At 40.2% G+C, this 15,084-nt stretch overlaps 1 protein-coding gene and 1 long non-coding RNA gene across 8 annotated transcripts in view; one reads left to right on the forward strand and one right to left on the reverse strand.

Annotated features, from left to right (window-relative positions):
* CTNND2 (catenin delta 2) overlaps positions 1–15,084 on the forward strand; it is a 637,583-nt gene that overhangs the window by 209,605 nt on the left and 412,894 nt on the right. Inside the window, exon 1 of one of the 7 annotated variants that reach the window (XM_071454215.1) lies at positions 10,132–10,389. The exons of the other annotated variants lie outside the window; for them this stretch is intronic. The gene's annotated coding sequence lies outside the window, so the exon portion shown is untranslated. Of the gene's footprint in view, positions 1–10,131; positions 10,390–15,084 lie in introns of those variants that run through there. 7 annotated transcript variants of the gene reach the window in all.
* On the reverse strand, positions 1,742–10,121 carry LOC139603395 (uncharacterized). The gene is made up of 2 exons (XR_011683671.1): positions 9,818–10,121; positions 1,742–4,165 (listed from the first exon to the last, which is right to left on the reverse strand). It is a non-coding gene; the product is annotated as an uncharacterized lncRNA (long non-coding RNA).

The raw sequence follows: 15,084 nt of genomic DNA on the forward strand, positions 1-15,084 counted from the left end.
AGCTTAGAAACAGATTTTGAATTTAACACTTGTGGGCAAGGTGTAAAGGCTGACAGACAGCTCAGCATGGGCCAAGACACAAGCAGAAATTCTTGCACAATGTGTTGCCATGAAAAGAAAGGAGACAATAAATTTGCATCACAGCACAGGGAAGATGCAATGACCAAAATATCTTGTCACTTCTGAAGAGGGAGAAGAAAATACTGTGATGGAGCACCCTGTGCACAGAAAAATAACGATCCACTAAGTCAAAGTTACTTGTGGTTTACTGGGCACATAAAGGTGGGGTGAAAGATATTGTAGGTATTACGTGTACTGTCACATTTGAAGAATAAAAGAGGTGCTGTAAGACAGCACCTTGCTTGGGGAGGACATTGTCCTGCCCATGGTGGAGACATGCCTCTCCCTGCTCCAGTGCAGCTCAGCCCTGCTGCTCCCTGATGGTCACTGGAGCCAGCACCCAGTGCTCAAAGCAGAGCTGGAATTCAGCCCCTTCTCACATGGGCAGGGGTGTTGCCCTTACTGGGCAGTGAAGGTCTGGCACTGCAGCCTGTTAGTGTTGCACAGGAAGTGGTGGGTCTGGCTTCCAGGCTGAATTTGAAATAGTTGTGTGGTTGTGTGGTCTTGGGGCACTGAGGTTTTTGGGGTGCTAATAACCTCCTGCCATATTTTGAAGTGGAAAGAGGCAATTTGAAGGCAAGTTGGATTTAAAAAAATATACTACTGCGGTTCATGCTTACTGTGCTATAAGTAACAAGCAACATAGTCTCCAAGAGTGTGTGCAGAAAGGGCAGCAGGTGTTATTTCTTCACAAAATATTGTTTCATTTGTTTGAGGACACAGGCAGAGAGATAACATGCCAACAGAGGGAAGGAATTGTGTGCTTGAATGTTGCTGGGATTTGTTTTTCCTTAAGGGAACTGGATTTACTGTAAGGAGAGCAAAGTGGCAGGAAAGAATTAAGGGAGTGATTGAGAAGAGAGGAAGAAAAATACAGAGCTGCGGAGTTGAAGACAATGTGTGAAAAGGATGTTATTTAAATGTAGCATTGTTATTAGAATGAATGCCTTATTGACTGGAGAATGTTAGCAGAAGTTTAAATAACTTAATTAATTGGTCTGTTAATCATTGTCCAAGTTGCTTTCTCTTGGGTGTATATAACATTGTTCCTTGGTTTTTGCCACAAATATTCAACAGGTAGAATGTGAGGCATTTAGTATTTGCTATGGTAATGTGTGACTATACTTCATAACTTTCTGTTCTACAAAATCATTGTGTCTGTAATAAAACTTATGGAACAGATGCACTGTGTGCTTTTAGGAGGAAAAAACCCCAATACCAAAACCACACCAAACCAATACCAAAAGTACAGCTCCATCCTTATCTGATTAAAAACCTTAACTGAAACTCCAGTAGCCAAGCAGTCATGATTGTCCAAAAGAATTCCCTGAAACAGATTTAATTTTTTAATTGATATGACTGCGGTAGCAAGGGAAGGTTAGTATGGCTGTCACCTTGAAAGGAAGGGTGAGTGCAGTCATTAACAGGTGCCTCTCTCTCTTTCCTGGTAGTATCAGTGTCTCATACACCTTTCTGAACATCAGATTCATCCCCAGCTTTTTATCTGTTCTCTTTTTATCCCTCAGCCTCCTCAACTCCCTTCTGATCAGGTTAACTTGTTTTTCATTTGTGGCAATCATTCATCAGTTTATTCTGAGTACTTCTACAGCCAAAACAGAAATCCATTAAATCTATATAGCAGTTTAATCTCAACCAATAATTGCCCATTAATCTTGCTGGAAATACACATTTTCTTCAGCCCATTGCCAAAGCACAAGCTTGAGGAAAAAAAATGAAGTATTTAATCAGTTTTTTAAAGTTTGTTAATGACAAATTCTGGCTGACAGATTAAAAAATTAGGTCCGCTGCATTGGGGTGCATTCAGTTTTTAAAATGTGATTAACTATATGCCAAGCTGTCAAAGAAATTTTGCATGAAAAAAGAGGAGTTGTTAACATTATTATGTCTCTGCCCAATGATTTTATAATGTCCATTTTAAATATACATGGAAAAAAATAAGTCAGCATCATACAGTAATTTTCAAAAAGTGAAGTTTTTAACTATGAAAAGAGAAGCCTGAAACACCTTTTATGCTCACTCATTACCTCCCCCAATTTTTTTCTCCCATCAGTTTGATTTTAAAAACACTTCTGTATTTCCCTCTAAAATTTTAGTTGCATCTGCTAGCTAACTGAATTGAACACAGATTTTGGCTCTTCTGTCCTGAAGAACTTCTCCTTATTCTTGCCCTCCCATCAAACCATGGCTGCATCCTGGGAGACTCAGTTTTCCAGTGCAGTTGGATTTGCTGACACAGGTAGGTCATGGCCTGGGTTGATTTAGAAGTCCCACACTTGCTAAATAATTCAACCTATTTTATGGCTACTTGCTTAATATCCAGTTTCTGTGGAGTTGGTAAAGTGTCTGACAAAAGGTCAAATTGATTGCACTGCTTCTCTCTGTTGAACTTCTGCTGCTTCCTCATGGTGCTGTCCATATATCTTCACTTCTGATCGATTTTCTTAATTCAAAAATTGATGCAAAAAAGTCTTTTCTAATGAAAAGCATGTTTGTCAATATCCTCCACTCCCTTTATGGATTTCTGTGCGTTGTTACTTTGATTACCAGCTCCTGACCTGTTTGTATTCTGGTTTGCTTTAAAATCCAAATCTTCCTTCTCCAAACGTGTAGTTTCATTTTAAAGATCTTTTTGAGAGCAGAAAGCAGCCTCATGCTACGTGACCCGTACAGCATTTTTATATTCAGAAAGAGAAGAAAAACAACCTGTTGTGAGCAGCAAGTCTTTATTTCTGGTCAGAGATGAATTCCCAGATAAAAGGATATATTTCTTCTTTGCCTTGTGACACAAAGTCAGACTTCAAAAGCCTTCTACTTGTTCAAAGTGACTTGGAGGCTGAAGAAGTGACACCATGTAAGGCTGTATATGACACACACCACTGCTGTGCACTTGTTCTGTGCAAAGTATCGAGTCTTGAACTCTTTTTAGTTTGATAGAAAACCCATCATAATGTTTGACTATTACAAAGCTTCAGCATCACAGATGTTGAACTTTTCTTGACGCTTGTATACATCATACAAAACGAAACAAGTGAAGCTGCGTTACAGACATTGTTTTGTGTTGTGATGATGAATTGTTTCTGCCACTGATCACCATGCCAGCAATGGACTACATGGCTGTAATAACACATTTTCACATTCCATTTGTTAGTTCCAGTATTGATTAATCTTTTTCCAATGTAGCCTTAGACTTTCTTTGAGGTTAAATGCAGCAAATTTTGAGGATTTCTCTATTTAAACAGTAAATACTAACTAAAAAAGATCCTATAATTCAAGTGAAAATAGCCCACATAACCCAATCCTCCAGGATTTTATACAGTTGAGCACATCCTCTCATTAATTTGGTTTTCCAGAATTCTGTATTGTTGAAGAATACACATGTAACCAAAGGACCTTCCCTCCCTACATTTCTTAAAGTTGTCCTAGAAGGATGTGAACACGAACTCTGAACTGGCATCAAATTTGAAAGATCATATTTTGATCAGGAAATCTTTACTAACAACTTGATGTGAGGGAAGTGAATTGGCAGTCCAAATGGAGATTGGTGACAAGTGGTGTCCCTCATTGATTGGTGTCAGGACTGGTGATGTTCAGCATCTTTGTTGGCAACATGGACACTGGGACAGAGTTCACTCTTAGCAGGTTTGCTGATGACACCAAGCTCAGTGATGTGATCAACACAACAGAAGAAATGGATACCATCCAGCAGGACCTGGACAGACTTGAGAGGTGGACCTTTGCAATCCTCATGAAGCTCAGCTAGCGCAAGGTGCTGCGTCTTGGTCAGGGCAATCCCAAGCACAAATATAGACTGTGTGGAGAATGGATTGAGAGGAGCCCTGTGGAGAAGGACTTGGGGGCATTGCTGGGCAAGAAGCTTGATGTGAGTTGACAATATGCACTTGTAGCTCAGAAGGCCAGCTGCATCCTGAGATGCATCCAAGGAAGCAGGACCAGCAGATCAGTGGAGGTGATTCTGCCTGTCTGGTCTGCTCTTGTGAGACCCCACCTGGAGTGCTGCATCCAGCTGCATCCAAACAAAAGAAAGACAAGGACCTGTTGGTTTGAGTCAAGAGGAAGGCCCTGAAGATGCTCAGAGGGCTGGAGCACCTCTCCTATGAAGACAGACTGAGAGATTGGGGCTATTCAGCCTGCAGAAGAGAAGGCTCCAGGGGGACGTTATAGCACCTTCCAGTGCCTAAAGGGGGCCTACAGGAAAGCGAGAGGGATTTGTTACAAGGGCATGTAGTGACAGGACAAGGGGGAATGGCCCTAAGCTGAAGGATGGCAGGTTCAGTTTAGATATTAGGAAGAAAGGTGGGTGGTGAAGCACTGGAATGGGTTGCCCAGAGAGATTGTGGATGCCCCATGTGTTCAAAGTCCAACATGGATGGGGCACTGAGCAACCTGGTCTAGTGGAAAGTGTCCCTGCCCATGGAGGGAGGGTTGAAACTACATGATCTTTAAGGTTCCCTTCCAACTAAAACTATTCTACAAATCTGTGATTATTTCCTCTTATCCTAATGCATTGTATTCTGCATTGCTGGGCATCTAGTAGATTTTTCTCATGTTGTGAACAGGCAATGAAGCTATTCTGGATGACTTACCTAGCAGTAATGCCCACCAGTGCACCAATTTTCTTCTGTTTTAACTGTAGATATTCAGGATGAAATATTATAAACAAATTGCAGATTAGACTACAGATTAGTCTCATTTGTGCTCATTGCAATATAGCCATAAATGCACACAGATGGTAGAAACAATATTCTTTTGAGGGAGAATTTCTTCAATTTCTCCTATATTCTCTGCATAAGTCAACAACCAAGATTTGAAAACAAGGGGAAAAAAATCCCCAGCGTCAAGGCTTCTGTGTCCTCTTTTTATGCTTGCATTTAATCTTTCTGATAGTGAGGAGTACTAGGTAGCACAGAATAGTACTGACCATTGAGCACTGCCTGTGAGAGGTGGGTGGTGTGGGTTTCTGGAGAATGAGATTATCTATCAGATCCCATGGTTCTGATGGTGATTAAATCATCAACAGAAAAAAACATGCAGATTACACTGTGGAATAACCTTCTTCTTTTTTGCTCTTTTTTGTCCCATCCCACTTCTCTAATACAAAGCTCAGAGCAGCTTTCTGTAACAAGGCTCTGCATAGCCCAGGTGATTCATGTTGTCTCCAAGAAACTGGGATTATCTTCAGCATGCCTTCTGAAATCGCTTTGCTTTCTATTCTATGACTTAAATGTGGCTCGCATTCTGCAAAGTTCTTGCTGAGTGTTAAAAACACTTAGCAGTAATGTTTTTCTCAAAGCTGCTACATAGTAGTAGGAAATTCTTAGTGGTTCTTTTAACAAAGCTGGCTACCAAATGGGCATGTTCTCTTCTTGCTTTCTGTTACTGAACTGGTTGTTCCCCCAAACAGGAAAACAGAGTAAGTCCTAAAGACTCCGTGGCCTGTAATACAATTTTAAAATAATTTTGCTATTCATTGGTGTTACACAAGATAAAAAGTTGGTGGAAATAACTGCTATCTACTACTGTCTATACAGACCCTGAAAAAGGCTTTCTTCATTTATTATGCAAAAACAAAATTCCCTGTTTATTCAATTTGCCAGAGCTTAGTATGTCATAGAAGAAAAATTGTAGGGATCTGCAGGGCCACCATGCCCAGTATAACACAAACCTCTTGCTTATTCTTAGAGTGGTCGTCCTCAGAGGGTTATCAAATCAAGAGAGAAACATGAGTAAAATATAGTAAGATATTCTGACAGAGGCCTGAGCTTCTGAAAAGCATCTGAAGTTTTGCAGTATTTGAGGACTATTTCATGGTAACTTAGTGTCCCAGAAAATGTTAGTAGAGAAAAAGGAAAAATTCTGGAGTAATCTCTGTCTGCATATGCATAGATTGTCAAGCAGAAGAACAGCAAAGAGTCCTCCTAGAAAGGGTTTAGGAGGAAAAAAACCCTACCCCAACTCAGTACAGAAACTACCTCAGTAAATATCTTTATTTACTTTATTTCATGTAAATGAAATAGTCTTATTTCTAGCAGGTACAGCAGTTTATCCTGTGCATGAGTGTTGGCTCACTACACACATTAAGGATAGCACAAGCTAACCCTTAGCTCTGGCCTTAGTACAACTGCATTGAAATGTTTACAGATGTATCTTTCCTGAAAACATAGATTTCTGTATTGGTGTTTTTCAATCAAATTACAATGAATCCACCTAGGCACTACACTCTTGATGTTTGGAAATGTTTCAAATTATTCTTGATGAGCCAACATGAAAAAAGGGGAATGGGCACTTGTGTAGATTAAAGTGAGGTGTGGATGTTTGCATAAAAACACTGAATTATGGTTCAGAGATAACTGTTCATGTGTTGCATGAATGAAAGAAAAATCACACACCTGATCTTCTTTCTCAGCATTCCAACTAAAACACAGTTTTCCTTTTATTCGAGTAGTTCAGGGATAAATTATAGGGTTTCTTTCTGTTTCTCTGTTCAAACTCTCAAAGTTTGCACAGCTTCAGCATACAATGGGTCAAATATCAACAGAGCACTTAAGGAGTTGATCAATTTTAAGTGTGTAGGAGTTTCTGTGATTCAGAAAAAGTAGGTATTCTACTCATACACAGTAACAGCATATGGGTTTGAAATGGGAATAGTTTTCCTCCAGTTTCATCAATCAGTTTTATGAGATAGAATCCCTTTATATAAAGATAGCAATCTGCACAAATGTCAAATGATTGAACAACTCTTTCATGAATATGTGGCAATCCATTTTAATACCAATCATTGATTTTGGCAATGAGAGTGAAATCCCTTTGAATTGTATTGATAGGTTAAATTTCTGTATTAAATATACTGCAAAATGGCCTGAGTGTTGTGCAGTGCGGCAATAGATGCAATAACCTGATAGTACGTGTTTTCTTATTTTTTTAACAGAGCTTTTCTGAGGTGGTGATGCATATTTGCTCATTGAAATGAAACAGGATGGCCCTTCACAATATTTTAATAAAAGAGAACATGCTCAGGCTGCTATGTAATTAACTTATGCCTTTGAGATATTCTTGCAAGTAGAGTAGATTTTTTCCTATTAAATTGCCATTTATTTGTGACCTTTAATGTATCACAAACAGTCTTCTTTCTACATCCTAAGCAGCGCTGGAGAACAACAATAAACTGTTGTATTGCTCTCCTTAAATGACACTTACAGCTTGGCAGAGTTACAAGGAAGCTGGTAGGTTTGCCATTCAGGAGCTAAAATAAAGGACTTATCCGTTGCTCCCAGCAACATTTTACTTCCTTGAAATTTTAGAAATACAATTAACGGTTGGATTTTTCCCCCTCCAAAAGTTTCTGGGATAAGTAGCTGATTGATAATAATAATGATAATGATAATGATAATGATAATAATAATAATAATAATAATAATATTTCTTTGGCCTCAGCAGGTGTTTAAAATAAGTTTCTAGTGCTAAACGTCTGAACCTTCTTTGGAGCCATCTGTTTCTTCTCTCCCTTTTGGGAGGAAGCTGAGGGCAACCCCTGCACCTGGCAGCACACACAAACCCAGGCAAGATTGGTAGAAGCCAAATCGGCTACATTTTTGTCCCTTCAGCCCCTGAAATGCTGCTTTTCCTTCCTCAATGTGTATGCCTCGTCCCGTCAAATCAAGGAAAAGTGACCTCAGCTTCATTGTGACATTTTGAGAGAAGGCTACTGAAGTGTGCAGTGAAATTTTATGATTCCTAATCAAAAGTGGTAAATATTAATGATAGGGAATGTTAAGTACATGGTCACTGGGGTTCAGAGAAAGGGGTGGCTCTATGTAAGTAGAAAGGAGCTGCTTTTTTGAGATCTCTATTGAATATGGAATTTTAAGAAAAGGCTAAAATGCACGTCTCTAGTCAAGTCCTGCAGCCTTTTACCTAATCATTGGCAGCAAATAACAAAGGCTGTGTGCAAGGAATTCTTTTAAAATTAAAATGGGTATAAAAATTACATGAAAAAACTTGGGAAGGGCTCATTTTGGAGTCTAAGCTGACAGTTTATTCACACAAAGTATTTGAGTATGAAACTTAATATTTATGTGAAAGAAGAGAAGGCTATTTTGCCTTTTGTATATATCATTATTTATATACAAAATAATGGAACAGTTGTTTTCTACCAGCAGTCAGATCACAGAGGTGATCTGGAATGGAATGGAAATGCATTTACTGAATAAGGCAGTTTAGCAAGAAATTTTTAGGAGCAAGTTAAATCTTTTTGACTTCATTAGAATAATTGAACCACTTTAACACTTCCACCATGCCAAAAATACCACCAATCTTTTATGGGCATAATTACACCTATGGGGGTCTTGCCTGGGATTGTAGAAATTTCTCATGAATATTGTTTGAGTTTCATTTCCATCTTTGGCATCTTGATCCTTGACCCAAGAGCTCTCAGACTTCAGAGTGCACACAAGGTCTTGCTGCATTCAGTGGCAAGTAATGCTGTACATGGATCTGTTCCTAGCAACGTGGTTTGGAGCCTCAGAGTTGTCCCCACTGGATGCTGGGCCATGCACTTATCCCTTAGCTTGTGACCTTGTCACCTGTTGCTGTGCAAAAATTCAAGAGTAAGTTTTATTTTCTAGATGACTGTATATTTTAAAGTTTCACAGCTTCAGGTCATACAGTCTGCAAAGCAGAAGTTTAAAAGAAAAGTTAAAAAAATAATATATGCCCCAAAATGTAATTTTATGTATTGTAAGAGACTGATAAGACCTGTCAGACTCTGATATGGAGTTCAATCCATTCAGTGTGAAGTTATGCTATGCATAGAATCATAGAATCTGACTCATATCTGAGTTGGATAGGACCTACAAGGAATATCAACCCCTGGCCCAGCACAGGACAGCCCCAAGACATCACACCATGTGCCCGAGAGCGTTGTCTGAACACTTCTTGAACTCTGTCAAGCTTGGTGCTGTGAACACTTCCCTGAGGAGCTTCCAGTGCCCAAGAATCCTCTGGGTGAAAAACCTTATTCTAATATCCAGCCCAAACCTCTAACACAGCTTCAGGTCATTCCTTTGGGTCCTATCACTGGTGACCTCAGAGAAGAGATCAGTGTCTGCCTCTCTGATTCTCCTCACAAGGAAATTGTGACTGCAATGATGTCTCCCCTCAGTCTCCTCCAGGCTGAACAGACCAAGTGACCTCATCCAGTCCTCAGTGCAGCTTCTCCTCAAGGCTTTTCACCATCCCTGTGACTCTCCTTTGGATGGTCACTAAAAGCCTAAAGTCTTTTTTGTATTGTGGCACCCAAAATTGCACACAGCGCTCAAGGTGAGGCCACCCCAGTGCAGAGCAGAGCAGGACAATCCCCTCCCTTGCCCGGCTGTGATGCTGTGCCTGATGCTCCCCAGGACAGGGCTGGCCCTCCTGGCTGCCAGGGCACTGCTGACACAGATTCAAGTTGCCATCCACCAGGACCCCCAGGTACCTTTCCATGGCGCTGCTTTCCAGCCTCCTGCTCCCCAGTCTGCCCATACACCCAGGATTGCCCGTCCCAGCTGCAGAATCCGACACTTGTTAAACTTCGCAGGGTCGGTGATTGCCCAGCCCTCCAATTTGTTCACTGGTAGCTTATCGACTTCCCTCACTTAGAAAGCCTAAATGACTATACCTGTGTGTGAAGATTGATCTGCACTCAGGTAGAAAAAAAAGAAAATGCTGAAGACGTGTGTGAGCCAGTGGCAGGGCCAGGGGCTGCTGCCCCCGCCCGGCTCCCGGCCCGTGTCGCCGAGGGCCGCTTCCCCGAGCCGCTGTCGCGCTCGCTGCGCCGGGGGGCGGCGGGGGCGGCTCCGGCGGTGCTGGGGGCGCGGGGGGCTCGTCCCGCCGTTGCCATGGAGCCCTTTGTGCCCGCGGAGCGCCTCCCCCGGCCCGGCAGCTGCCGCCGCTGCCCGCGGCCCGGCCGCGCCCCCGGCCCCCACCCGCCTCAGCGCACGGCGGCGCGGGCTGGGCTGGGCTGGCTGCCTGTTGTTGTCGGCCCCGCGCTCTGCCCGCCGCTGGGAGCGGCCGCTGCCGTCCCGAAGTTTCCTTTTGTAATGTTAAAAGGAGAGGGGGGCATTAAAAAAGAAGAGTAGAGCTGCTTGAGCCGCCGCTCCGGAGAGGAGGGAAAGTCGCCCCGGCGGTGAGGAGGCTTCCCAGGCGCAGCGAACTGATTCGGGAGATTACTTTACAAGTGGGCGACATAAGGTAAAGCCTGAAAGATGGATCGCTTATGTGAGATGGAATGGGAGCTTTCGTGGAAAGGTTTATGACTTGTCTTGAAACGTCACTTTTGAATGTCTTTCGGATGGTGTTCGACTTCAAAATGCTGTAAGTCCCTTACCGTAGGTAGCATAATTAGCCACATTTTAGAGTTCACAGGAAAGGCAAGAAAGTAAATGTTACTCTTCAGTATCTTATTTCCCCCAAATGCCTCGTGTTCTTGTTCAGCAGCACTTGATCTGACTGCGGTTATTTCTTGGTGCGACCCGTCTAAAGCAAAGCTTTAAGTAATTCCGTAGTTATAATAATTCAACCAGCCGATCTTCCTTGTGCAAAATGTGTTTCTGTAGATGCATGCTTTTGAGTTCACAGACCTGTTGCTTTGTACTTCCACCCTAGAAAATGTTCTCAGTAAAATACCATATACTCAACTGTAGTGATATATCTCTTTTCAAATTATAGTCTTATGTGGATGAGAATGGGATTTGCATTTTTATAATTATATGTAGCCTTTCAGACTTTGCTGGGGGCTTTTCAGGTAGATTTTTTGTTTGTTTGTTTTTAGATGCATCAGCTAATTTGAAATTCATTACAGATAGCAAAAATAATGCATGGTTATGACTTGCTGGTTTCATCTGGTGCTGCCCAAGTCCCAGGGAAATGTGACTGACTATTCAAGGGATTAAATAAATGAATTTCATGTGGAAGCCAGTTGTGTGGAAAAAGTCCCGACAGCCTTCTTTTACGCAGATCTGTGTACTTGTTAAGGTAACAGTTTTATCTTTTGGCTGAATAAATGAAATACATAAAATGTGAAAACAAACCACCCTTCCTTATGTCTAGTACTCTCTACTAACAATTAAAAAAAAGAGAGTTTTTAGAGCGTGTTGTTTTTATGTATTTTTCCTGAATCAAAACACTGCAGGAATGTCTTAATGTGTTTACTAGATGACTGCATTTGTGCAGTTAAAGGAGTAAACATGTATCCTCTCAAAGTCCATAAGGACTGAAATACATGACTTTGGGGATTTTTTTTTCTGATACAATTAGTTTTTATCAGTTAAAGTTGGAAATAAAAGGTTTTCTAGATCAAAATGGTATAACTATGCAATGTTAGGCTAAGTGCTGGAGTGTTTCGTGGTGTGGGTCTGGTTTGTTTTTCCTTTTTTTTACCTTCTGGTAATCTAGAGTATTCATCTTTCTTCAGATGTTCCCATCTTTATTAGACCAATAAGAACTTCTGCAATTACTTCAAGACCAAATTTTATTTCAAAAAAAGTTTTCTAAGACAAATTTAACATTTGACTAGTGCTCAGTAGTTTAAAGTGCCGTGTGCAATTGATCCAAGCTCTTTCCCACTTGATCCAACTAGTCATTTTAACTAGTTTGTACCAGTAGACTGATTTTAGTAAGACTGCTTAACTTGTTCTGTGGTGTTTTTCACTTGATTGTGGCATCTTAAAGTATGTGCATTTACTGTGGATTCTTTCAGTAGCTTTCTAATTGCAGACAGTTTAATTTTAGTGGCTTCTGAAGTCTTTTAGAGAAACTGGGTACCTTCTTCCTCTACCTCTTAAGATGTGCTGCATAAAGGCCCCAGTTGGTCTCAACGGTGGGAAGAACATTTAAGTGACTTAGAAACGCTCATGAAGTGCTCGTGAAACCTGTGGTGTCAGAGCACTACTTGGAGTTGTTAATTCCAGTCTCCTTTACTAAAGTCCTCTGAGTCAGGTGTAGAAATAAAAATTCAGTGAAGTTCCTAATACAGTGTGCTCTCAGTGGAACCTCCTGTGGTTGATAAATATTTCAAGAAGCTGAAAGTTAGTGATACATTTTAAATGCACTGCTAAGCTGAGATACTTCATGGTCCTTTGCATATACATTTGCATTATTCATTTGTGCTGTGCAGGTAGATAATGGGCCAAATCTATCTTTGGTATTACTCCACTGATTTCTGAGTAACTGAGCTAATTCAACCATATGTGTACATCTTGCTTTTTGGAAGTCCAAGGCAAAGTTGGAATTACTTTGGTGATTTTATTATACAGGCAAGAGTTGTTTGTACACTAACTATTAATGTTTGCTAGCTTAAGCATTTCTTCATTAAGATAATTGCAAGCAGAAGGTATAATTTCATTTTTCTTTCTTTTTTCTGAAAAAAACCCCATGGTTAATGTCTTAATTGCTGAAGTGGCTGAGAGATGTGATAAACCATCTTTCTGTCATTGGTAAAAGTTCATCCTCATAACCTACTAACTTAGAAGTTCTTGACATACTGCTTTGTACCACGATCTGTTTTAAGCAGCCTTTTGTGCCTTGGTCCATGATACTGATGTGCTGCACTTGTGTGTATGTGTATACAAACTGTACATATATCTCTATTTTAAATAACTAGGTACTTGCTTTAACTTAGAATGAGAGGCAGAGAAAACAGAAAATGGAAAGCCTTGATCCAATTGCATGGACTAGATTTAAAAAGCTGACTCTGAGCAGGTCATTCAGATTATATTCAGAGTATATAATGCATTTGATGGAAGCTACTATCCCTACATTTAAATGTGTATATGGAAGAGGTTATTGTTTGTGGGGGAGCTTTCTTTCTTTATTTCTTTCTTTCAGAAGATAATGATGTTGTAGAAATTTTAATGTCAAATTTAACTATTTAATTTTAAGATCCAGAGAGATCCCATCAGAAGACCCTTAGCATGGGGTTCATGCTATTATGAATAATTTCTGCCAGAGATCAAGGCCTTTGTATGGCATACTCAGAATGCTCGTTCCAGTAATTGGCTTTTGAAAAGGCTAACCTGAAAATTGTAGCAGAAACTTTGTCCTCCCAACTGTGAACACTTGAAAAACATCTCTGTCAGTGTTGAGTGCTACAAAAATGTGCAGTTTTAGGGGTCTGGAAGAACAAGTAGGTGGAAACACAACTTTGATTACACTCAGTTTTGAAGTAAGGCTCTACTTAATACACTCTGTGTCTAACATTTTCTAATGACAGTGTGCACAGCCATCTTATTCAGCAAAAGTCCTTCCTGTTAGCACAGCATAGTGGAGCAAATCAGAACTTGGGAGTCAATAAGAAAAACACTTACACATTTAAGATGTTGCCAAGGAATTATCACCATTGTATGTAATTTCTGTTAAGACCAGTTCTAATAGTTTTATTCTCAGTGCAATGAAACATGTTGAAGTCAAATAACTTTTGTGGCTTTAGCCATTGTCAGAGAAGCTAAGTCTTGGGATACCTCTGTCTTCTGTGCCAAGGAATTCTGTAAAAGTCTATTGAGACTTCAATAAACATTTACTGACAATTTCTTCTAAAACTATAGGCAGAGAAATATTATTTTTTTAAATTGTTGAGAAATTATGTTAAATTGTTTGGTGATCAGCAGGCACTCAGATGTCATCTTGTTTTTGCGTATTTTTTCCTAGTTCTGGCATCAATATTCCTGGTAGTGATGAATACTGTTTTTTTTTTTAAAGAAAACTTGTCTTCTTTTAAATAATATCACCACTTAGACACACCGCTGACACTGTGTGTGTCTAAGATATTTTGATTGTGTAATGAATAAATTAATTAATATTGATTATTGCCATTCTCTTAGCTTTGTACAAGTATTTTGTAAGGATATCTACATATGGAGTGGTACCAAGCTGTCAATTTGGAAACCGAGGGTAGAAAATGCCTTTGCTTTCTAGTATGTACAGGCTCTCATTCTGGCATTTTCTCAGGGCTATTTCACCTGGCACAGGTACCCATTCCTTGTGATGTTTGCATGCACAGTGGCTCAAAGATTATGTTGGTTGCCATGGTGGGAAAAGGGCAGACTGCTTGTCCAGCCTACTGGATGGCCCAGCAGACTATAAATAAGTTATAGCATTTCTTCTACAGGCTTGGTTGTGCAGTTGCTCATTTCTATTTTGTGAACCCATGGCACAGTTGGAATTTGTAGTAAATCTGAAGTCTAATAAGTTTGCTTTTCTGTGTTTCCAACTCTTTCTGCATTTCTTAACTGACAGAGTTCGTGAATGTGCAAAAGGGACATGTCTGATACAAATCTCTTGCACAGAGGATTAAAATGACTGCATCATCAATAATGTCAGGGGGGTGTTGTTGACTAAAATGTAGAAAACAATATAAAAGTTGTTGAGTTTCTGAGGTCCCCCAGACAAAGGAGAATTGAGAATTTGACTCCATGTTCTCAGAAGGCTGATTTATTATTTTATGATATTATATTAAAGAATGCTATACTAAACTGTACTAAAGAAAGAGAAGGATACAGACAGAAGGCTTAACAAGAGTGAATAATGAAAACTTGTGATTGACTCCTCAGAGTCAGATGCAGCTGATGGTGATTGGTCATTAAATAAAAACAATTCACATGAAACCAATCAAACATTGACCAGTTGGTAAACAATCTCCAGACCACATTCCAAAGCAGCAAAACAGGGACAAGCTATCAGATAATTATTGTTTTCCTTCTTTTCTGAGGCTTCTCAACTTCCCAGGAGAAGAAATCCTGATGAAGGGATTTTTCAGAAAATATGACAGTGACAAAAAGTGACGAGGAAATATTACACACTTGTAGGTTTTTTGCAGTTAATGGCCATCTTCAGAAGGATCAGTATTTTATTGCTGAGCCCAGTCTAGCATGAGCCTTCTAATCATGCTTT

This window comes from Agelaius tricolor, unplaced genomic scaffold, assembly GCF_023055355.1.
Source record: "Agelaius tricolor isolate 1412-34295 unplaced genomic scaffold, bAgeTri1.0.p SCAF_2, whole genome shotgun sequence".
Lineage (NCBI taxonomy): Eukaryota > Metazoa > Chordata > Aves > Passeriformes > Icteridae > Agelaius > Agelaius tricolor.